Genomic DNA, 23,128 nt, shown 5'->3' with positions numbered 1-23,128 from the left:
GGTACATGAAAGCATGATTCTTTTGACTACCATTGGCCATGGGGGCCTTCCCTTTCTCCTTGTTGGGAATGGGTGCCCTTTGACTTGTTAAGTTCTTGGCTTCCCTTTGATAGCCAAGCCCATCCTTAATTGAGGGATGTCTACCAATGGTGTAGGCATCCCTTGCAAATTTTAGTTTATCAAAATCACTTTTGCAAGTCTTAAGTTGGGAATTAAGACTTGCCACTTCATCATTAAGTTTTGTAATGGAAGTAAGGTGCTCAACACATGCATCAACATTGAAGTCCTTACACCTATTACAAATCACAACATGCTCTACACAAGAACTAGATTTATTTGCTACTTCTAGCTTAGCATTTAAATCATCATTAATACTTCTTAAGCTAGCCACAGTCTCATGACAAGTAGATAATTCACAAGAAAGCATTTCATTCCTTTTAACTTCTAAAACAAAAGACTTTTGCACACTTACAAATTTATCATGCTCTTCATATAAAAGATCCTCTTGCTTTTCTAAAAGTCTATTCTTTTCATTTAGAGCATCAATCAATTCATTGATCTTTTCTATTTTTGCTCTATCTAATCCTTTGAACAAGCTTGTGTAGTCTACTTCATCATCACTAGAATCCTCATCACTAGAAGTAGAGTACATAGGAATTCCTCGAGCATTTACCTTCTTTTCCTTTGCCATTAGGCAAGTATGGCGCTCGTTGGGGAAGAGTGACGACTTGTTGAAGGCCAAGGCGGCGAGTCCTTCATCGTCAGAGTCAGACGACGAACAATCCGAGTCCCACTCTTTGCCAAGGTGTGCCTCGCCTTTAGCCTTCTTGTAAACCTCCTTGTTCTCTCTCTTCCCACTCTTTTCTTGTCCCTGGTCACTATCATTATCGGAACAGTTAGCAATAAAATGACCTTGCTTACCGCACTTGAAGCAAGAACGCTTTCCCTTTGCCTTGTTCTTGTTTGAGTACTCCTTGCGTCCTCTTAGTGCGGTCTTGAAGCGCTTGATGATGAGGGCCATTTCATCTTCATTTAGTCCGGTCGCCTCAACTTGCGCCACCTTGCTAGGTAGTGCCTCCCTGCTACTTGTTGCTTTGAGAGCAACGGTTTGAGGCTCGTGGATCGGCATTGGGCCATTCAATGCCTCATCAACATATCTTGCCTCCTTGATCATCATTCGCCCGCTTACAAACTTTCCGAATATTTCCTCGGGCGTCATCTTGGTGTACCTAGGATTTTCACGGATAGAGTTTACAAGATGAGGATCAAGGACAGTGAAGGACCTTAGCATAAGCCGGACGACATCGTGGTACGTCCATCTCGTGCTTCCATAGCTCCTGATTTTGTTGACCAGGGTCTTGAGCCTGTTGTACGTTTGGGTTGGCTCCTCCCCCCTGATCATTGCGAACCTTCCTAGTTCACCTTCCACCAACTCCATCTTGGTGATCATGGTGGCGTCATTCCCCTCATGTGAGATCTTGAGGGTGTCCCAAATTTGCTTGGCATTATCCAAGCCGCTCACCTTCTGATACTCTTCCCTGCACAAGGATGCTAAAAGAACAGTGGTAGCTTGTGCATTTTTGTGAATTTGTTCATTGATAAACATGGAATTATCCGTACTATCAAATTGCATTCCATTTTCTACTATATCCCATATACTTGGATGAAGAGAGAATAAGTGGCTATGCATTTTGTGACTCCAAAATTCGTAGTCCTCTCCATCAAAGTGTGGAGGTTTACCAAGAGGAATGGAAAGCAAATGAGCATTGGAATTTTGCAAAATACGAGAATAATCAAAAGAGAAGTTTGAATTGACCGTTTTCTTTTTCTCATCGTGGTCGTCCTTAGAGGAAGAAGAAGACTCGTCGCTGTCGTAGTAGACAATCTTCTTGATGCGCTTCTTCTTCTTTCTGTCTCTTTTCTTATGGCTTGAGCCAGAGTCCGAGGGCTTATCCTCTCTTGGCTCGTTGATGATGGATTCCTTTGTCTTGTTGTTGACCACCATCCCCTTTCCCTTAGGATCCATCTCTCCGGGCGACTAGTCCCTTTCTTGAAGAGAACGGCTCTGATACCAATTGAGAGCACCTAGAGGGGGGTGAATAGGTGATCCTGTAAAAACTTAAAACTTAAAGCCACAAAACTTGATTAAGTGTTAGCACAATGAAATCAAGTGGCTAAGGACGAGCTCTTGTGAAACACAATAGTCACAGTGAGAACAAGCACAAGAGACACGATGGTTTTATCTCGTGGTTCAGCCAAGTACAACACTTGCCTACTCCACGTTGTGGCGTCCCAATGGACGAGGGTTGCACTCAATCCCTTTCAAGTGATCCAAAGATCCACTTGAATACCACGGTGTTTTTCTTTCTTTCACTATATCCCGTTTGCGAGGAATCTCCACAACTTGGAGCCTCTCGCCCTTACAAATGATGATCACAAAGAAGCACGGATGTAAGAGAGGGAAAAGCAACACACACAAGTCTCAAAAGCAACAGCACACACATGCACACTAGTCACAACTTGAGCTCTAAGTTCACACATGGAGTTCTCAACTCAAGAGGAGCTCAAATTGCTATAACAAAGAATCAAATGCGCTAGAATGAAGTCTTGGTGCTTAGAGATGATCAAAGAATGCTTGTGTATCTCCTCCATGCGCCTAGGGGTCCCTTTTATAGCCCCAAGGCAGCTAGGAGCCGTTGGAGGCAATCAGGGAAGGCAATTCTTGCCTTCTATCGGGTGGTGCATCGGACAGTCCGGTGCACCACCGGACAGGCACTGTAGCATGTCCGGTGCAGATTGCATTCCTAAACTGGCGCAGCCGACCGTTGAAGACTTGGAGCCGTTGGCGCACCGGACACTGTCCGGTGCCCCCATCTGATCGTTGGCTCGGCCACGCGTCACGCGCAGATTGCACGACCGACTTTTGGCGCAGTCGACCGTTGGCTCACCGGACAGTCCGGTGCACCACCGGACAGTCCGGTGAATTTTAGCCGTACGCCGCCGCCGAATTCCCGAGAGCGGTTAGTTGACCAGAGGCCGGCCTGGCGCACCGGACAGTCCGGTGCACCCAGACTGCACTGAGTCTTGGCTGTTCCAGCCAAGTCTTTTTCCTTTTGTATTTTCTCTGATTCTAGCACTTAGACAAATATGTTAGTACACAAAAACTAATGTACTAAGTCTAGAATCATACATTTGTGTTGATTTACACTTCATCCACCATTTGGCACAATTTAATACTTAAACCATTTGTGTTGGGCACTTAATCACCAAAATACTTAGAAATGGCCCAAGGGCACATTTCCCTTTCAGTTTGTAGTCCTTCCCCCTCCTTTGCTTGAGGATTTGGCGAAAGCTCTTGATGATGAGCGTCATTTCCTCGTTGTCGAGCTTGGAGGCGTCGATGGGGAGCCTACTTGATGTGGACTCTTCTGTCTTCTCCTCCATCGCTTTGAATGCGACGGGTTGCACCTCGGGTGTGGAGGTGCCGCCTTGCTCCAAGTTGACGATTTGTTTGGAGCCTTTGATCATCAATTCAAAGCTCACAAACTTTCCTATAACCTTCTCGGGAGACATTAGCTTATATCTTGGATCACCACGTATTAATTGAACTTGCGTAGGATTGCGAAAAACGAGTGATCTTAGAATAACCTTGACCATTTCATGTTCATCCCATTTGGTGCTCCCGAGGTTGCGCACTTGGTTGACCAAGGTCTTCAGCCGGTTGTACATCGCTTGTGGCTCCTCTCCTTGGTTGAGGACGAATCAGCCGAGCTCCCCCTCGATCGTCTCCTGTTTGGTGATCTTGGTCACCTCGTCCCCTTCGTGCGCCATCTTGAGGACGTCCCAAATTTCGTTGGCTGTCTTTGACCCTTGCATCTTATTATACTCCTCTCGACACAAGGAGGCGAGGAGTATAGTTGTGGCTTGGGAGTTAAAGTGTCGAATTTGGTCGGCCTCGTCCGAATCGTAGTCCTTGTCCCCTACCTTCGGTACCTGCGCTCCATACTCAACAATATCCCATATGCTTTTGTGGAGTGAGGTTAGGTGATGCCTCATTTTATCACTCCACATACAATAATCCTCACCATCAAAAAATGGTGGTTTGCCTAGGGAAACAGAAAGTAATGGAGTGCGTTTAGAAATGCGAGGATAGCGGAGGGGCATCTTAGTATACTTCTTGCGCTCATGGCGCTTAGAAGTAGTGGACGACGAGTCAGAGCCGGAGGTGGAGGGCGACGAAGAGTTGGTCTCATAGTAGACCACTTTCTTCATCTTCTTCTTGTCGCCTCTCCGATGAGTCTTGCTAGAGGAAGAGGATTCCTCCTTTTGCTTGTGGCCAGACTCCTTCAAATGGGTTCTCCCCGAGCTTGCGGACTTGTCGCCGCCGGTCACGATCTCCCTCTTGGCGTGATCTCCCGACATTATTCGAGTGGTTAGACTCTAATGAAGTATCGGGCTCTGATACCAATTGAAAGTCGCCTAGAGGGGGGTGGATAGGCGGAAACTGAAATTTATAACTTTAAACACACTACAAGCCGGGGTTAGCGTTAGAATAAAATCTAAGTCCAGGAGAGAGGGGAAAACAAATCAACCACGAAAGTAAAGCGGATGACATGGTGATTTGTTTTACCAAGGTTCGGTTCCAAAGAACCTAGTCCCCGTTGAGGTGGTCACAAAGATCGGGTCTCTTTCAACCCTTTCCCTCTCTCAAACGGTCACTTAGACCGAGTGAGCTTTCTCCTTAATCAAACGGATCACTTAGACCCCACAAGGACCACCACACACTTGGTGTATCTTGCTTTGATTACAAGTCACTTAGAGAACAAGAATGAGGAAGAATAAAGCCAACCAAGCAACAAAGAAACACAAGAATGATCCTCTCACAAGTCCTAAAGAATAGAATTGAATTGGGGACTTTGATCAGATCGATGGCTTTGATTTGTGTCTTGGAGTGTTGTGTTTTGCTCCTGTATTGAATGGAGTGTGATGAATGCTTGGATGGTTGGAGTGGAGGTGGTTGTGGGGTATTTATAGCCCCCAACCACCAATTCAACCGTTGGGGCAGGCTGCTGTCGATGGGCGCACTGGACAGTCCGGTGCGCCACTGGACAGTGTCCGGTGCACCAGCCACGTCACCCAACCGTTAGGGTTCTGACGGTTTTGACCGTTGGAGCTTTGTCTTCATGTGGCACCGGACAGTCCGGTGCCGCACCGGACAGGTACTGTGCACTGTCTGGTACGCCTCTGGCTCTGCGCTCTGACTCTGCCGCGCATTGTTCCTCTCATCAGGTACTTTTGCAGTCGATCGTTGCACGAAGTAGCCGTTGCTCCGCTGGCACACCGGACAGTCCGGTGAATTATAGCGGAGCGGCACTGCTGAAACCCGAAGGTGAAGAGTTCGCATCTGTATGGTCCTGGTGCACCGGACACTATCCGGTGGCACACCAGACAGTCCGGTGCGCCAGACCAAGGTGCTCTTCGGTTTCTTTTGCTCCTTTCTTTTTGAACCCTAACTTGATCTTTTTATTGGTTTGTGTTGATCCTTTAGCACCTGTAGAATATATAATCTATAGCAAACTAGTTAGTCTAATTGTTTGTGTTGGGCATTCAACCACCAAAATCATTTATAGGAAAAAGGTTTAAATCATATTTCCCTTTCATATGTCCAACGTGGATCAATGGTTGTTGATTTGTACTCTAGGGTTGGTGTTATTGGTCTAGTAGTTACTGCTTCAAGGAAATGTAGGTGAGCAGATAAATGCATGCTTAAAAGTTGTACTAATCATCAGAAAATTAAGGTGATGGGCCATACTATGAAGCTATGGGAGAGGGAGTTACTGAGGATCGTCTGAGAGGAATAACGAAGATCTCTTTGAACCAATTTGGTTTCATGTCTATAAGATCAACCATGAAAGTCATTTTCTTAATAGGACAAGTGATGGAGCGGTATAGAGAACAAAAGAAGGATCTACACATGTTTTTTATTAACTTGGAGAAGGCTTATGGAAAAATATCAAGGAATGTTATGTGGTGGGTTTTGGATAAACATAAAGTTCCAATGAAGTACATTATACTTATTAAGGACATGTACACCAATATTGTGATTAGTGTCCAAACAAGTGATGGAGACACACATGACTTCCCAATTAGAATAGGGCTACATCAGGGATTAGGTTTTTGAGCCCTCATTTTTTGCCATGGTGGTGGATTAGGTCACAAGAGACGACATACAAGGGGATATCCCTTAGTGCTGGGGACTTGTTCTCAAATGCTATGAGTTAAGAACAAGGCAACATAAAAAATGTTAAATGTTAATGCCCTTCGTCCCTCGAGACATTATTTCCCTTAGGATATAATGATCTTCAGACGAAGGTTATGAAGGACATACCTTCATCATTGCAGCGTACTATAATAAAAGGAGAATCATATGAAATGTAAGAAATAACACGAACAATTATGTATCATTATTAGCTCATTTCTATTTTATTATCATGGAAAAATAGAAATGATATCAAATTACAAATGTACCTTCGGTTTGAAAGAAGGTGAAGGTACAAGCGTGACGCAAAAGCAAATGCCAAGTCAGCGTGAACAGTACGGGGGCACTGTTCATCTATTTATAGGCATGGGACGCAGCCCATGTAAAATTACACCCATGCCTTTTACATTTGCTAATGACTCTATAGTGATCCATCGAGGTCTAAATAGCCTTTTCCCTTTTAAGTTAGTTCCCTTTTCTGCTATCATGCCGAAGCTCCCTTGCGCATAGCTTCGGCTCTGCGTCAACCTTCGTATTCTTTGTGCTTCTCACACTGTGGTTCTGATCTGAGTCCGAAGGTACCTGTTCATGTATTACACTCCAGAAACATTGTTAAATCATGTTTTGAGGACCTTTGGAAGACGAAGGCCCCCAACAGTAGCCCCTCACAATATTAATTTGTTAAAATAACGAATTTAGATTGCGATATGGTTGAAGGCCCTAAGCCGAAGGTCCGAAAAAATACCTTCCCTTTGCTAGAATAGCAACATTCAATGACAGACGGGCCCCTCCAATTTGGAGCGCACTGGGCGTATAAATAAGAACTCACCCCGAGCACATTTGGTACGCTGTCTGCCGCCTGCTTTGCTTGCTCAATTTTTTAGCTCTTGCCTACCAACGCTTGCTTGGTTTCTTAGACTTTCTAAACTTTGGCTTTAAGGACACATTTTCACCATTTCCGAAGAGAAGATGTCTCAAGACAAAAAAAAGTTGTTGCTGAGACGAAGCTAAGTGAAGAGGAGAAGCTCCTTGAGGAGAAGACTGCTGGATTTATTGAATCAATAGCAAAGACAAATACAGAAAAGATTACTAAGGAGATTCTAGAAGGCTTATCTGAAGATACTGATGACAGCGACAGTTATGATGCGGAAAGTGGGGGCGAAGACTCCGAAGATCGGCCCTGGCGACCAAGTCATGCAGTTTTCGGAAAATCAACTATTAAACAGAGTCATCTTGATAATATGAGAGGAAGGTATTTTCGAGATATGTCTATTGTGAGGGCTGACATTGGAGACAGGACTGTTCCTGTTCCCGAAGAAAATGAAGTCATGATCTACCGAAGCTTCTTCAAAGCTGGGCTTCGGTTCCCCTTAAGCAGATTTGTGGTTGAAGTTTTAAAGATATATCAGATTTTCCTTCACCAGATTACTCCCGAAGCAATTATCAAAATGGAGATCTTTGTCTGGGCCGTGAGGAGTCAAGGTTTGGATCCAAGTGCAAAATGTTTTGGCAGCATGCACGAACTTTCGTATGAGACAAAGCCCTGGGGTAAAGAACAGTATCATAACAATTTTGGTTGCTATAGCTTCATTGCTCGTTCTGGCTCAAGCTGCCCAGTGCCAACTTTTCGGAAGAGATGGCTCGGAGACTGGATGAAAGAATGGTTCTATGTGAAGAATTATTTAAAGGCAAGAGAAGACATTACAGAGATCATCATGCGCCCCCATCTGGTCTCGCTTCGGCCTTCAGAAACCGAAGGTAGAAATTGATGAACCAGCCGAAGGATGTCGAAGGGCCTTCGGCACAGTTTGCTCTTTCATCGGGATAAGGGATTTAGTCCAAGAACATGTGGCCTACAGGATATGGCCATTGATAGACAACTGGGAAATGCCAAAAGAGACCATCAGCAACCCTAACGAAGGTGGTTTAGTTCGATTGAAATATACCTTCAGGTTTGGAGACCAATTTATCGAACCAGACGATGACTGACTAAAGTGTGTTGAAAATACTAGTGATGAACTACTTGGAGCATAGTCCAAGTCTGAAGATAACACACTATCCGCGGCCTTCGGGAGCCGAAAAAAGAAAAGGCTAAATAGAGTTTTTGATGCTATTGGATTTGTGTACCCTGATTATCGCTACCCGCCGCGGGGGCAAAAAAGAAAGGGTGCAACTTCTGGGAAGGCTGCTGCTTCAGCCGCTTCAAGCGAGCCCGCGCCGAAGAGGAAAAAGGTGAAGGTTCTTACTCACCGACCGCGCTACATTGAACCGGCCATAGTGCCTGAATTTGGCGGTGAGACCTCTTTGGTATTGAAGCCAAAGGACCTGCTCTTACGTAGAGGATTGAAGAGCCGGCTGCAATGCCGAAGGCTTACAAAATTGAAGAACCGAGAACCGAAGGGACGAAAACATCAGAAGTTCTAAGCCCTTCGGCAGGAGTGGAGGCGCTAAAGACTCAAAAAGATCTAGCAGCAACCCCCAACAGAAAAAGGATGGCTAGTGTATTGGGTGTGCTGGAGACGATAAAAACTTCAAGCTCTACTCCAGGAAAAATTGCCAAGGCTTCGAAAACACAGATTGAAACCGAGACAAAGTTGACCGAAGTCGAAGCTATATTGAGCCAGGCTGACGCCGAAGCTGGGCCTTCAGTGCCCGCCAAGGAGAAATCCTCGGAAACTGGAGAAAAGGCAGCGGAAGAAGAGGGTATAGAACAGATTTTGCCTGAAAAAGCCGCCACTCCTGCTCCCGAAGCGTCTTCCGAAGTCCTTGATTATATTATTCGACACGCTTCGGGAAAAAGATTATCTGAACAAGAAATTTTTGAAGCTAAACACTATGCCCGAGAACTGAAATACCCGAAAGGGGCCTTAGTGTTTAATGGCACAGACAAAGATGACTTCTTATATTGCCTCCCAGACAACAAAGAATTATCTGTCTGCCGGGAGATGGCCAGAAGTATGGGCTTTCTGAAGCTCGAAGTTGGCCTTTGTGCCATGACGAAGGACGATCTCGCGGATAGCCTTGCGTACAACAGTCTGAAGGTACGAAAATTGTGAATTTCGAATTTTATGAATTTCGAACTAGTCTTTGGTTCTTATATCGATCCATTCATTCTTTCGTGTAGGGCTTAATACTTAGCAACGCCTTAAGGGCGCAAAAGAATGCCGAAGACGAGAGTTGCACTATTGCTCTCAATAACCTTCAAACAGAGGTTATTAAGCTGAGGATCGAAGCTTTGGAAAAAGACAAAATTCTACTTACATTGGTGGACAAAGTAAAGAGGGATGAAGCTAACTTCAAAACCCAATCTGAAGCCCAAAAAATTGAGATTGAAGACCTTCGGAAGCAACTAGCCGAAGCTAAAGAGAAGTGCGCAGTCGCAGAAGCTAAACGAGGAATTAGCGAACAGTGGACAAATCATTTAGAGAAAAACGTTGAAGAACTTCGCATATCCAAGGAAAGATGCTTTGAAAAATCTATGGACTGCGTGAAAAAGATAAAAACTAGCTTCGCCAACGTTGGCGCATATTCAAGCGAGGACAACTTCATAAGAGGCGATCCTGAGGGCCCAATTGAGTGGATCAGCAGTGAAGCCGAAGCTTTTGAGGAAATTTTGAGTGACCGCGGGGACGTCTGTGCCTTCTTTGGCGCGAGAGGAGTTGCAGCTATTTTGGAGAAAGCAGAGTGCGAACATGTTAAAACTTTGGCCCAAGCCAAAGCTGCTTTCTCTGTTGACGATACAAAGGACCCCTCGGCCGAAGCAAGCTTAATAGGCGGAAAAAATTTACTGATGTCTGGGAAAATGGCGGCCGTGGGATGGCCCATGAAATAATAAAGAAAAGTGAAAAAGATACTCATGACGCTAGAGAAGCAACGAAAGCAGCTGAAAAAGCTGCGGAACTCGAAAGGCGGATAGGTATTACTTAATGGCTTTTAACTTTGTTGTTTATTTTTATGACTTCAAACTGATTTACGTTTTCTACCGCAGTTGAACTATCTCCTCCCCCAGAGCCCTTCGAGTCATTGGCCGACCCAGAGGCAAAGGAATCAACAGAAATTATTAACATGGCCAAAATTATTGTAGATGAAGTCGTTACCCAACTGCTGACCGAAGCTGCAGATAACGTTTTGAAAGAAGAAGAGTAGCTATTGTAAAAACATTGCTAGAATATTAATGTAACATTTGCTGGACTATGCTTGTAATATTTGGTGCTCCTAGGTTTTGAATGTAATATATGAATGGTTTTGTAATTCATTTCTTTGCGATGCATGGAACTTTTATGTACATACCGTTTTTGAGCCTTCGGCGAAAAAACACCTTCCCTTCTTTTCATGCTTCGTAAAGAAGAGTCTTTATGCTTCGTAAAAAATCCTCTCATCGTGGCAAAAACATTAATGCTTCGTCAACAATAGATTTTTTCCTCCAAATCAGAGCTGATGAAGCTATATTTCTTCAAAACTTATTTTGTGCTTTAGCACAATTTCACTTTTTCGAAGCATTCTCCGAAGGTCAACATTGTATCCCCTTCTTGTGCCATTGATGCAATATGATGTATGATGTTATGTTATGCGAAATGATGTGATGATGTTATGCTATGCAAAATGATATTTGTGCCGAAGACACACACTCACATACCCATAGTGGAATACACAATGTCTTTGCCGTTTATTTTTCGGCTTCACCGCTTATTTTTCGGTGTATCAGCGCTGACTTTTCGCTGTAAGTTCTGCATTCCCTTAGGAACGTCTTTTGAACTTCTTCGCCTTCTATTTCGGCGGTATTCGCGTTGACTTTTCGTGCTTCGCCTTATATTTCGGCGGTATTTGGCTCTGCATTCCCTTTATAAACGACTTTTGAGCAGAAAACTTACACTGCGCTCCCTTGGGAACGACTTTTTGTAGCTTCGGCAAACTTACGTTGTGTTCCTTAGAACGACTTTTTGTAGCTTCGGTGATACTTGCAATGTGATTTTTAGCCTCGCATTCCCTTAGGAACGACGTTTGTGCTTCAGTGACTTTTTGAACTTCGTGAGTCTGTGGAGAAGATATATTTTACTTATGGCATGAACGAAGCTATTACAAGAAATTGAAAATGACAAAAGAACTAGGTTTTCAATAATTGTTTCTTATTAAAAAAGAAAATGACAACGAATGTAAAAACTGTTCCAGGGGTAGGATATCTCTTAGTAGATATGCTTCGATTCTGGCACAGTACTGTTGACTGTGCGAGCTTCGAACTCCTCCCTGAAATCTCGCTGTTGATGGGTCTGTTGGCTCCCTTCTAGCTGTAGGCCTCGTGAATATGCAGGTTGTAGTGGTGGCGGAGGTGGAGGCTATGGCCAGGATGCCTGTGGCTGACTAGCCAAAGCAACAGACGCTGCAGGATGGTTACCCACATACTCTGGTATGTAGGGTGAGTGATACGAAGCAGTATGCATGACCTGCTTCGGCTGGTTCTGATGAGCTGTGGCTTCTGCTATTTCCTTTTGTTTCTGAATGGTGACATGGCACATCCTTGTAGTATGGCCCTTGTCCTCACCACAGAATAAGCAATAAATTTTCCTAGGTTGATCCCCAAACCTTCCTCCGAAGCCCCTGGCGCCTCTGCCTCTTGGAGCTGGCGGCCGAAGATAGCTTTGTTGCTGCCCCGAAGCTTGCGAGGAATATTGTGGCCTCTGTTGTTGACTTCCTCTGTCGTCACCCTGGGTGGAGTGGATTGACCTGACATGCCTTGGGTGGATTCTCCCTCCGAAGCCCCTGGTCATCTCAGAGAACCTGTAGGCTGCCTCCCTTCTTTGACGAAAGTCATTGTCAGCGTGGATGTATTCATCCATCTTTTGAAGTAGCTTCTCCAAAGTCTGTGGAGGCTTTCTAGCAAAATACTGGGAAGTAGGTCCTGGACGAAGCCCCTTGGTCATGGCCTCAATGACAATTTCATTGGGCACTGTAGGCGCTTGTGCTCTCAGACGCAAGAACCTTCGGACGTATGCCTGGAGATACTCCTCATGATCTTGCGTGCATTGAAACAGAGCCTGAGCTGTGACTGGCTTCATCTGAAAGCCCTGGAAACTTGTCACCAGCATGTCCTTGAGCTTCTGCCATGAAGTGATAGTCCCTTGCCGAAGAGAAGAATACCACGTTTGAGCCACATTCTTAACTGTCATGACGAAGGACTTGGCCATGACAGCTACATTGCCTCTGTATGAAGATATAGTTGCTTCATAACTCATCAAAAACTGCTTCGGGTCTGAATGCCCATCATACATTGGAAGCTGAGGTGGCTTGTATGATGGGGGCCACGGGATAACCTGCAGTTCTGCTGCCAAGGGAGAAGCATCGTCAAAAGTAAAGGTACCATGATTACAATCATCATACCATCCATCGTCGTTGAACAAGCCCTCTTGATGATGCTCCCTGTGTTGGGGCCTTCGATCTTGCTCGTCTTGAGCAAGGTGACATACTTCTTCGGTGGCTTCGTTAATCTACCTTTGAAGGTCGGCTAGTCGGGCCATCTTCTCCTTCTTCTTTTGCACTTGCTTATGAAGCATCTCCATGTTTCTGATTTCTTGGTCCAACTCGTCCTCCTGGGGTATTGGACTAGTGGCCTTCCTCTTCTGGCTTCGGGCCTCTCGAAGAGAAAGGGTCTCTTGATTTGGGTCCAGTGGCTGCAGAGCAGCAGCCCCTAGTGCTGAAACTTTCTTTGGTGGCATGACAAAGGTCGATGCTTGCCGAAGGTGGTCGAAAAGAGTTCACCGGAGGTGGGCGCCAATGTTGGGGACTTGTTCTCAAATGCTATGAGTTAAGAACAAGGCAACACAAAAAATGTTAAATGTTAATGCCCTTCGTCCTTCGAGACATTATTTCCCTTAGGATATAATGATCTTCAGACGAAGGTTATGAAGGACATACCTTCATCATTGCAGCGTAATATAATAAAAGGAGAATCATATGAAATGTAAGAAATAACACGAACAATTATGTATCATTATTAGCTCATTTCTATTTTATTATCATGGAAAAATAGAAATGATATCAAATTACAAATGTACCTTCGGTTTGAAAGAAGGTGAAGGTACAAGCGTGACGCAAAAGAAAATGCTAAGTCAGTGTGAATAATACGGGGGCACTGTTCATTATAGGCACGGGACACAGCCCATGTAAAATTACACCCATGCCCTTTACATTTGCTAATGACTCTATAGTGATCCATCGAGGTCTAAATAGCCTTTTCCCTTTTAAGTCGGTTCCCTTTTCTGCTATCATGCCGAAGCTCCCTTGCGCATAGCTTCGGCTCTGCGTCAACCTTCGTATTCTTTGTGCTTCTCACACTGTGGTTCTGATCCGAGTCCGAAGGTACTTGTTCATGTATTACACTCCAGAAACATTGTTAAATCATGTTTTTGAGGACCTTCGGAAGACGAAGGCCCCCAGCACTTAGTGTATGTTTTTTTTGTGGACGATGTAGTGCTAGTTGATGAAAGTCAGTCAGGAACTAATAGGAAACTAGAGTTATAGTGAGAGACTCTAGAATTCAAAGGTTTTAAACTTAGTAGAACTAAGATAGAATATATGAGATGTGATTTTGACACTACACATGAGGAAGGAGATGTTAGTTTGGAAGTTAAGTAGTGCCTAGGAAGGACACATTTAGGTATATATTTAGGATCAACGTTATAGAGAGAGGGGAATATTGATGAATATGTTAGTCATAGAATCAAAGCAAGGTAGATAAAGTGGCGTCAAGTATATGGTATTCTATATGACAAGATGTTACTACATAAGCTAAAAGGTAAGTTTTATAGGACGCCAATTAGACCCGCTATGTTGTATGGTGCAAAATGTTGGCCTACAAAAAAGATATGTTCAGTAGATAAGTGTTACAGAAATGCATATGCTACATTAGATTTATGGCCATACAAGAAGGGACCTAGTCCAGAATGAAGATATATGTGATAGGCTAGGGGTAGCACCAATCAAAGAAAAGCTTGTTCAACACTGTTTGAGATGGTTCAGACATGTCCAATAATGGAGACCTCTAGAGGTGCTAGTGCGTAGTGGGATCCTAAGATGCGATAGTAATAAGAGCGAAAGAGGAAGACCAAAGTTGACATAGGAAAAGACAATAAAACAAGACTTGAAAGGATGGGACATACCTAAAGTTTTAGCCTTGAATAGGAGTGCATGGAAAACAACTATCTATGTTCCTAAAACATGACTTGTGGATTCTATTGGGGTTTTAACTCTAGTCTACCCCACTTACTTGTGGTAAAAGGTTTTTTGTTATAGTTGACCCCCGACCCAATAGATTAGGATATTTTTGATAAGCCTTTCAAAGTAAGGGCCCCTTTGGCAGGACTTCTCCCTACCAGCTTCTGATGTGGCTTCTCGTTTTTTACCATAAGGTGTATCAAACACCAATTTTGCAAATAATTTTTAGTAAAAAGCACTTCTCCCTTTTGTACTACAGAGGTGAAGCCAAAAAAACTAGCTTCCCCAGCTTTGGCTCTTGTTTTTTTTGCACAGAAAAACCTCCCACCATATACATGGAAAATACGATCTTCAACCTATGTTTCCCATCGACCAACGATGAATCCTCTATGTCGTCACGTTCCCTAGCGGTTGGTGATACCCCCGCACCTGCCCTCGTGGCCCGTGGCCAATGCTACCACGGAGCCGACCATGCACACCTTGTATCCGACTGTGGTCACGTTGAAGGAGATCGCGACATCCTACCACGCGCATGGTAGCGGGACGCCATGGCAGGCTAGGCCAAGGTGTTGCAAGGCACGGGCAAGCATGTTCCAGTGTAGATGCCCTCTCCAATGTAGATGTCCGCGGAGTTGGTCATGGTAGATCGGGTCCAACTCTCAGCGGCCAAATTCCCGCACCTATAGGGTAGAAAAATAACTTTATAAGTTTAACTATATGAGTGCACGTGCGTTGCAACGGGAACATATAATACCACGATAACTTATATACAAAATGTATGTTATAATGTTATGAGAAAAGATTTCATAATCCATTTGTGATCCTGACCATACATAAATTTTGTTATTTTAATCTAGCTATTTCACCACTACATAGCAACCATCAATACCATGCAGACTTCAATATATGCCACGATTTGCTTGGTCTCGTCATTGGAGAGCACGTCCCACACACACCAGAAGAAGTTTCCTCGTACATCGTCAATCATCAGGCACGCACCACCATACACGCTTGCTTAAACAAAAAGGCAAGTGTGTGTTTGCGAAGAGAATTAAAGTCAGACTGACACAAAAGCTATCCCCAACAGTGGCGAGGATGACGAACTGGTCATTGTCGTCGGTCTTCCTCTACGTCACCTCCAGCGCCGAGATGACGCCACAGTCCTTAATATAGTAGTCGTCAAACGCGCACGACATGGCGAGTCCCGATGACTTTTGGCTGGGCTGCCAGACGAAGTGCATCCGGGCTCATCAGTGAGGCAGTACACCTAGTCGTTGCACCACCGGATGCGCTACTCCTCTGCATACATCATGTTCGAGGACACTCACACAACGTCACCAACGGTTGTAGTCCCAGCACACAAGAATTCATGGCCGGTCAGTAGCGACTTATGTGGCAGGTCGGGCTTCAGGTGGATGATGAGCTAGACGGCGTGATGGTGTCGTCGTCGGATGTGATGCCTAGAACAACCCGGGAGTCACCAAAGTTAGCGACGACCATGAGGTCCCCTTGGTTGACAATGGACAGCACGGTGCAGCCGCTCTGGACCGCGTCCAAGCGGCGGCTATGCCGGAGCTTGTCATCCACAGCGACGCATCCTACATGCGACAACGTAGGACTGCCTTTTTGTTTACAGCGACAATGTATGTTATAATGTTATGAGAAAAGGTTTCATAATCCATTTGTGATCCTGGCCATACATAAATTTTGTTATTTTAATCTAGCTATTTCACCACTACATTGCAACCATCAATACCATGCAGACTTCAATATATGCCACGATTTGCTTGGTCTCGTCATTGGAGAGCACGTCCAACACACACTGGAAGAAGTTTCCTCGTACATCGTCAATCATCAGGCACGAACCACCATACACGCTTGCTTAAACAAAAAGGCAAGTGTGTGTTTGCGAAGAGAATTAAAGTCAGACCGACACAAAAGCTATCCCCAACGGTGGCGAGGATGACGAACTGGTCATTGTCGTCGGTCTTCCTCTGCGTCACCTCCAGCGCCGAGATGACGCCACAGTCCTTGATATAGTAGTCGTCGAACGCGCACGACATGGCGAGTCCCGATGACTTTTGGCTGGGCTGCCAGACGAAGTGCATCCGGACTCATCAGTGAGGCAGTACACCTAGTCGTTGCACCATCGGATGCGCTACTCCTCTGCATACATCATGTTCGAGGACACTCACACAACGTCAGCAACGGTTATAGTCCCAGCACACAAGAATTCATGGCCAGTCAGTAGCGGCTTACGTGGCAGGTTGGGCTTCAGGTGGACGATGAGCTGGACGGCGTGATGGTGCCGTCGTCGGATGTGATGCCTAGAACAACCCGGGAGTCGCCGAAGTTAGCGACAACCATGAGGTCCCCTGGTTGACAATGGACAGCGCGGTGCAGCCGCTCTGGACCGCGTCCAAGCGGCGGCTGTGCCGGAGCTTGTCATCCACAGCGACGCATCCTACATGCGACAACGTAGGACTGCCTTTTTGTTTACAGCGACAATGTATGTTATAATGTTATGAGAAAAGGTTTCATAATCCATTTGTGATCCTGGCCATACATAAATTTTGTTATTTTAATCTAGCTATTTCACCACTACATTGCAACCATCAATACCATGCAGACTTCAATATATGCCATGATTTGCTTGGTCTCGTCATTGGAGAGCACGTCCCACACACACCGGAAGAAGTTTCCTCGTACATCGTCAATCATCAGGCACGCACCACCATACACGCTTGCTTAAACAAAAAGGCAAGTGTGTGTTTGCGAAGAGAATTAAAGTCAGACCGACACAAAAGCTATCCCCAACAGTGGCGAGGATGACGAACTGGTCATTGTCGTCGGTCTTCCTCTGCGTCACCTCCAGCACCGAGATGACGCCATAGTCCTTAATATAGTATTCGTCGAACGCGCACGACATGGCGAGTCCCGATGACTTTTGGCTGGGCTGCCAGACAAAGTGCATCCGGGCTCATCAGTGAGGAAGTACACCTAGTCGTTGCACCACCGGATGCGCTACTCCTCTGCATACATCATGTTCGAGGACACTCACACAACGTCAGCAACGGTTGTAGTCCCAGCACACAAGAATTCATGGCCGGTCAGTAGCGACTTACGTGGCAGGTTGGGCTTCAGGTGGATGATGAGCTGGACGGCGTGATGGTGCCGTGGTCGGATGTGATGCCTAGAACAACCCGGGAGTCACCAAAGTTAGCGACGACCATGAGGTCCCCCTGGTTGAGAATGGACAGCGTGGTGCAGCCGCTCTGGACCGCGTCCAAGCGGCGGCTGTGCTAGAGCTTGTCATCCACAGCGACGCATCCTACATGCGACAACGTAAGACTGCCTTTTTGTCTACAGCGACAATGTATGTTATAATGTTATGAGAAAAGGTTTCATAATCCATTTGTGATCCTGGCCATACATAAATTTTGTTATTTTAATCTAGCTATTTCACCACTACATTGCAACCATCAATACCATGCAGACTTCAATATATGCCACGATTTGCTTGGTCTCGTCATTGGAGAGCACGTCCCACACACACTGGAAGAAGTTTCCTCGTACATCGTCAATCATCAGGCACGCACCACCATACACGCTTGCTTAAACAAAAAGGCAAGTGTGTGTTTGCGAAGAGAATTAAAGTCAGACCGACATAAAAGCTATCCCCAACGGTGGCGAGGATGACGAACTGGTCATTGTCGTCGGTCTTCCTCTGCGTCACCTCCAGCGCCGAGATGACGCCACAGTCCTTGATATAGTAGTCGTCGAACGCGCACGACATGGCGAGTCCCGATGACTTTTGGCTGGGCTGCCAGACGAAGTGCATCCGGGCTCATCAGTGAGGCAGTACACCTAGTCGTTGCACCATCGGATGCGCTACTCCTCTGCATACATCATGTTCGAGGACACTCACACAACGTCAGCAACGGTTGTAGTCCCAGCGCACAAGAATTCATGGCCGGTCAGTAGCGACTTACGTGGCAGGTTGGGCTTCAGGTGGACGATGAGCTGGACGGCGTGATGGTGCCGTCGTCGGATGTGATGCCTAGAACAACCCAGGAGTCGCCAAAGTTAGCGACGACCATGAGGTCCCCCTGGTTGACAATGGACAGCGCGGTGCAGCCGCTCTGGATCGCGTCCAAGCGGCGGCTGTGCCGGAGCTTGTCATCCACAGCGACGCATCCTACATGCGACAACGTAGGACTGCCTTTTTGTTTACAGTGACAATGTATGTTATAATGTTATGAGAAAAGGTTTCATAATCCATTTGTGATCCTGGCCATACATAAATTTTGTTATTTTAATCTAGCTATTTCACCACTACATTGCAACCATCAATACCATGCAGACTTCAATATATGCCACGATTTGCTTGGTCTCGTCATTGGAGAGCACGTCCCACACACACCGGAAGAAGTTTCCTCGTACATTGTCAATCATCAGGCACGCACCACCATACAAGCTTGCTTAAACAAAAAGGCAAGTGTGTGTTTGCGAAGAGAATTAAAGTCAGACCGACACAAAAGCTATCCCCAACGGTGGCGAGGATGACGAACTAGTCATTGTTGTCGGTCTTCCTCTGCGTCACCTCCAGCGCCGAGATGACGCCACAGTCCTTGATATAGTAGTTGTCGAACGCGCACGACATGGCGAGTCCCGATGACTTTTGGCTGGGCTGCCAGACGAAGTGCATCCGGGCTCATCAGTGAGGCAGTACACCTAGTCGTTGCACCACCGGATGCGCTACTCCTCTGCATACATCATGTTCGAGGACACTCACACAATGTCAGCACCGGTTGTAGTCCCAGCGCACAAGAATTCATGGCCGGTCAGTAGCGACTTACGTGGCAGGTTGGGCTTCAGGTGGACGATGAGCTGGACGACGTGATGGTGTCGTCGTCGAATGTGATGCCTAGAACAACCCGGGAATCGCCGAAGTTAGCGACGACCATGAGGTCCCCCTGGTTGACAATGGACAGCGCGGTGCAGCCGCTCTGGACCGCGTCCAAGCGGTAGCTGTGTCGGAGCTTGTCATCCACAGCGACGCATCCTACATGCGACAACGTAGGACTGTTTTCAGAGGTCGAACTGGTAGTCGTCAAGCTTCTTCTCGTCGTAGATGAACGACGCTAACGCGAGCGCCTCCTGCTAGTGGTGTTTGTTCGGGTTTCCAAGTAAGAAACATGGATTCGTTCTTGTTGCTAGTTTATGTAAATGACTCACAAGTTAGATCCATAGAAAAAATGTTACAGAAAAAATGTCACGCATGCAAAAAAAAAAAGTTAGTTGTGTCGGCGTTTCGAGACCGGGGGGTCCCTGGGCCGACGAGTGAAATGTCGCTGCGTGCCCCAGCCCAGATGGGTCGGCGCGAGGCCGAGCGCGAAGGGGGGAGAAAGGTGGCCAGAGACGGGCGTGAGAGAGGTGGAAATCCCGCGGCCTTCGTGTTCGTCCCGCGCCCAGGTCGGGTGCGCTTGCAGTAGGGGATTACAAGCGTCCACGCGGGAGAGGGAGCGAGCGGCCTCACGCGAGCGCCTGTCTCGTCCTCGTCCCCGCGCAGCCAACCCCCTGTAAGAGGGCCCTGGTCCTTCCTTTTATAGACGTAAGGAGAGGATCCAGGTGTACAATGGGGGGTGTAGCACAGTGCTACGTGTCTGGCGGAGGGGAGCTAGTGCCCTAAGTACACGCCGTCGTGGCAGCCGGAGAGGTTTTGGCACCCAGTTGGTGTGATGTCGTGGCTGTCGGAGGAGCGCTGGAGCCTGGCGGAAGGACAGCTATCGGGGCGGTTGAGTCCTTGCTGACGTCCTCTTGCTTCCGTAAGGGGGCCGAGAGCCACCGTCGTCAGGGAGTGTGTGGGGCGCCATCATTGTCTTTCTAGCGGAGCGAGCCAGATGGGACGCCGGTCTTATTCCCCGTAGCCTGAGTCAGCTCGGGGTAGGGTAATGATGGCGCCTCCTGTTGACGTGACTGGCCCGCGCCCTAGGTTGGGTGATGTGGAGGCTCCTCCGAGGTCGAGGTCGAGTCTGTCTTCAGTGGCCGTGGTCGAGTCCGGGCCCCTGGGTCGGGCGAGGCGGAGACCGTCGGCTGAAGCCAGGGCTGAGTCCGAGCCCTGGGGTCGGGCGAAGCGGAGTTCGTCGTCTTCTGGGGCTGAGCCCAAGTCCGAGCCTTGGGTCGAGCGGAGCGGAGTTCGCCGTCTTCCGGGGCTTAGCCCGAGTCTGAGCCCTGGGTCGGGCGGAGCGGAGTTCGCCGTCTTCCGGGGCTTAGCCCGAGTCGGAGCCCTGGGTCGGGCGGAGCGGAGTTCGCCGTCTTCCGGGGCTTAGCCCGAGTCCGAGCCCTGGGTCGGGCGGAGCGGAGTTCACCGTCTTCCGGGGCTTAGCCCGAGTCTGAGCCCTGGGTCGGGCGGAGCGGAGCTTCCTATGGCGCCTGCGGCCGGGCCTGACTGCCTGTCAGCCTCCCTCTGTCAAGTGGCACCGCAGTCGGAGCGGCGCAGGTGGCGCTGTCTTTCTGTCAGGCCGGTCAGTGGAGCGGCGAAGTGACGGCGGTCACTTCGGCTCTGTCGACTGAAGGGCGCGCGTCAGGATAAAGGTGTCAGGCCACCTTTGCATTAAATGCTCCTGCGATTTGGTTGGTCGGCGTGGCGATTTGGTCAGGGTTGCTTCTTGGCGAAGACATGGCCTCGGGCGAGCCGGAGATATGTTCGCCGCTGGAGGGGGGCCTCGGGCGAGGCGGAGATCCTCCGGGTTCGGCTGCCCTTGTCCGAGGCTAGGCTCGGGCGAGGCGTGATCGAGTCCCTCGAATGGACCGATCCCTGACTTAATCGCACCCATCAGGCCTTTGCAGCTTTATGCTGATGGGGGTTACCAGCTGAGAATTAGGAGCCTTGAGGGTACCCCTAATTATGGTCCCGGACAGTAGCCCCCGAGCCTCGAAGGGAGTGTTAGCACTCGCTTGGAGGCTTTCGTCGCACTTTTTGGCAAGGGGACCAGCCTTTCTCGGTTGCGTTTTGTTCCGGTGGGTGCGCGCGAGCGCACCCGCCGGGTGTAGCCCCTGAGGCCTCGGAGGAGTGGTTTGACTCCTCCGAGGTCTTAATGCCTCGCGTAATGCTTTGGCTGGTCTGGTCGTTCCCTCATGCGAGCTGGCCGTAGCCCGGGTGTACGGTCGGGTCCCAAGTTCTTGGGCTGGTATGTTGACGCTGTCAACGGTTTGGCCGGAGCCGGGTTTGCGAGAGCAGCCCCCGAGCCTCTGCACATGGCGAGAGGGCGATCAGGGGCAGACTCGACTTTTTTACATACGCCCCTACGTCGCCTTTCCGCAAGGAGGGGGGAAGCGCCATGTTGCCCTCGGTGGGCACCGAACATGGTGTCTCCGGTGAGCTGCAGGCGGGTAATCCGAGCGGACGTCCGTGCCCCATTTGCTAGGGGTCGGCTAGAGGCCCAGAGGCGCGCCCAAAAATACCTGCGGGTGATCTGCCGGACCCAGTCCCCTGTCGACGGGGTCCGAGGGCTCGATGCCTCCCTCTGATGGGATTCCGTTACAAGATCGTTCCCGCTGGTCTCAGAAATGTCCTAGGGTACCTCGGGAGCGCAGCCCGAGCCTTGGTTATGTATCGAACGTACCCATGGTCATCCCTCGCTCTGTGTCTGAGGCGGCTGTGAACCCTTCGGGGGCCAGCCTTCGAACCCCTGATCAGTAGTGGGCGTGGAGCCCGAGTAGCCTGAGGCGGCCGTTGAACCCTTCCGAGGGGCCGGCCTTCGAACCTTTGACCAGTAGTGGGTGTGGAGCCCACGTGCTCTGAGGCGGCTGTTGAACCCTTCCGAGGGGCCAGCCTTCGAACCTCTGATCAGTAGGGAGGCTCGGAGCCTGGTTCCTTCACGGGGAAGGATCCCTTTTGGGGTATCCCCCTTTCCCGGTCCCTATTGTAAGAGAGAGAAAGAGGAAAAAAGGAAAAGGATACGAAATCGAACGACGCGGCGTAACTTTTTTTTTGACGCGGTCATTATGGCGAAGGTGTAGCGTCGCTTGCTTCTCCTGCCAGAGGCGCCGCCTGTCCCGCCGCGGAGTTAATGCGACGGGGCGAGTGGTTCGCGGGGCGGCCGTTGCGCGTGCGCGGGCCGTTCGAGGAACGGAACACGGGCGCGTCGTCTTCACGCCATGAGAGAGGGTTCTCTCGCTGTCCTCGGATGGGACGTAAGCTTGGCTGACGACGTGACCGCTGCTCCTGCCCGCCTGCCACCGCCATTACTGCCGGTCCATTTTTGGCTGCATTGACCGTCGCGCCAGGCTGGCGCTGCCGGGTCGTGCGCTGGGTCACCTCGAGTCACGGTATCGGTTCCGCAGCCGAGGAGGCACGGTAGTGGCGCAAGTGGCGGTGCAGTTGCTTGCACGAAGCATCCGGCGCGCCGGTTGCATGACGCGTGGGCCTGGGCCTCCATGCTGGGCATGCTGGAAGTCGGAGGAGTGCGCCCACTTGGCGCGGTTGCATGCCGCCTGCACGGCTGCCCGCCCTTTCGCCCGCTGGTCTGGGCAAAAGTGGAGAGCCGCTTGTAATCCGCTGGGCGATTGCACGCACCACGCGTGGCGGTTTGGCTTCTTCTGCTCTGGGCTGGCTTGCATGACGTGTGGGACCCAGCCCCCGCGCCGTAGGGGGAG

This window comes from Zea mays, chromosome 3 (genome assembly GCF_902167145.1).
Source record: "Zea mays cultivar B73 chromosome 3, Zm-B73-REFERENCE-NAM-5.0, whole genome shotgun sequence".
Classification (NCBI taxonomy): domain Eukaryota; kingdom Viridiplantae; phylum Streptophyta; class Magnoliopsida; order Poales; family Poaceae; genus Zea; species Zea mays.
Note: the sequence above shows the minus strand (reverse complement) of the source record.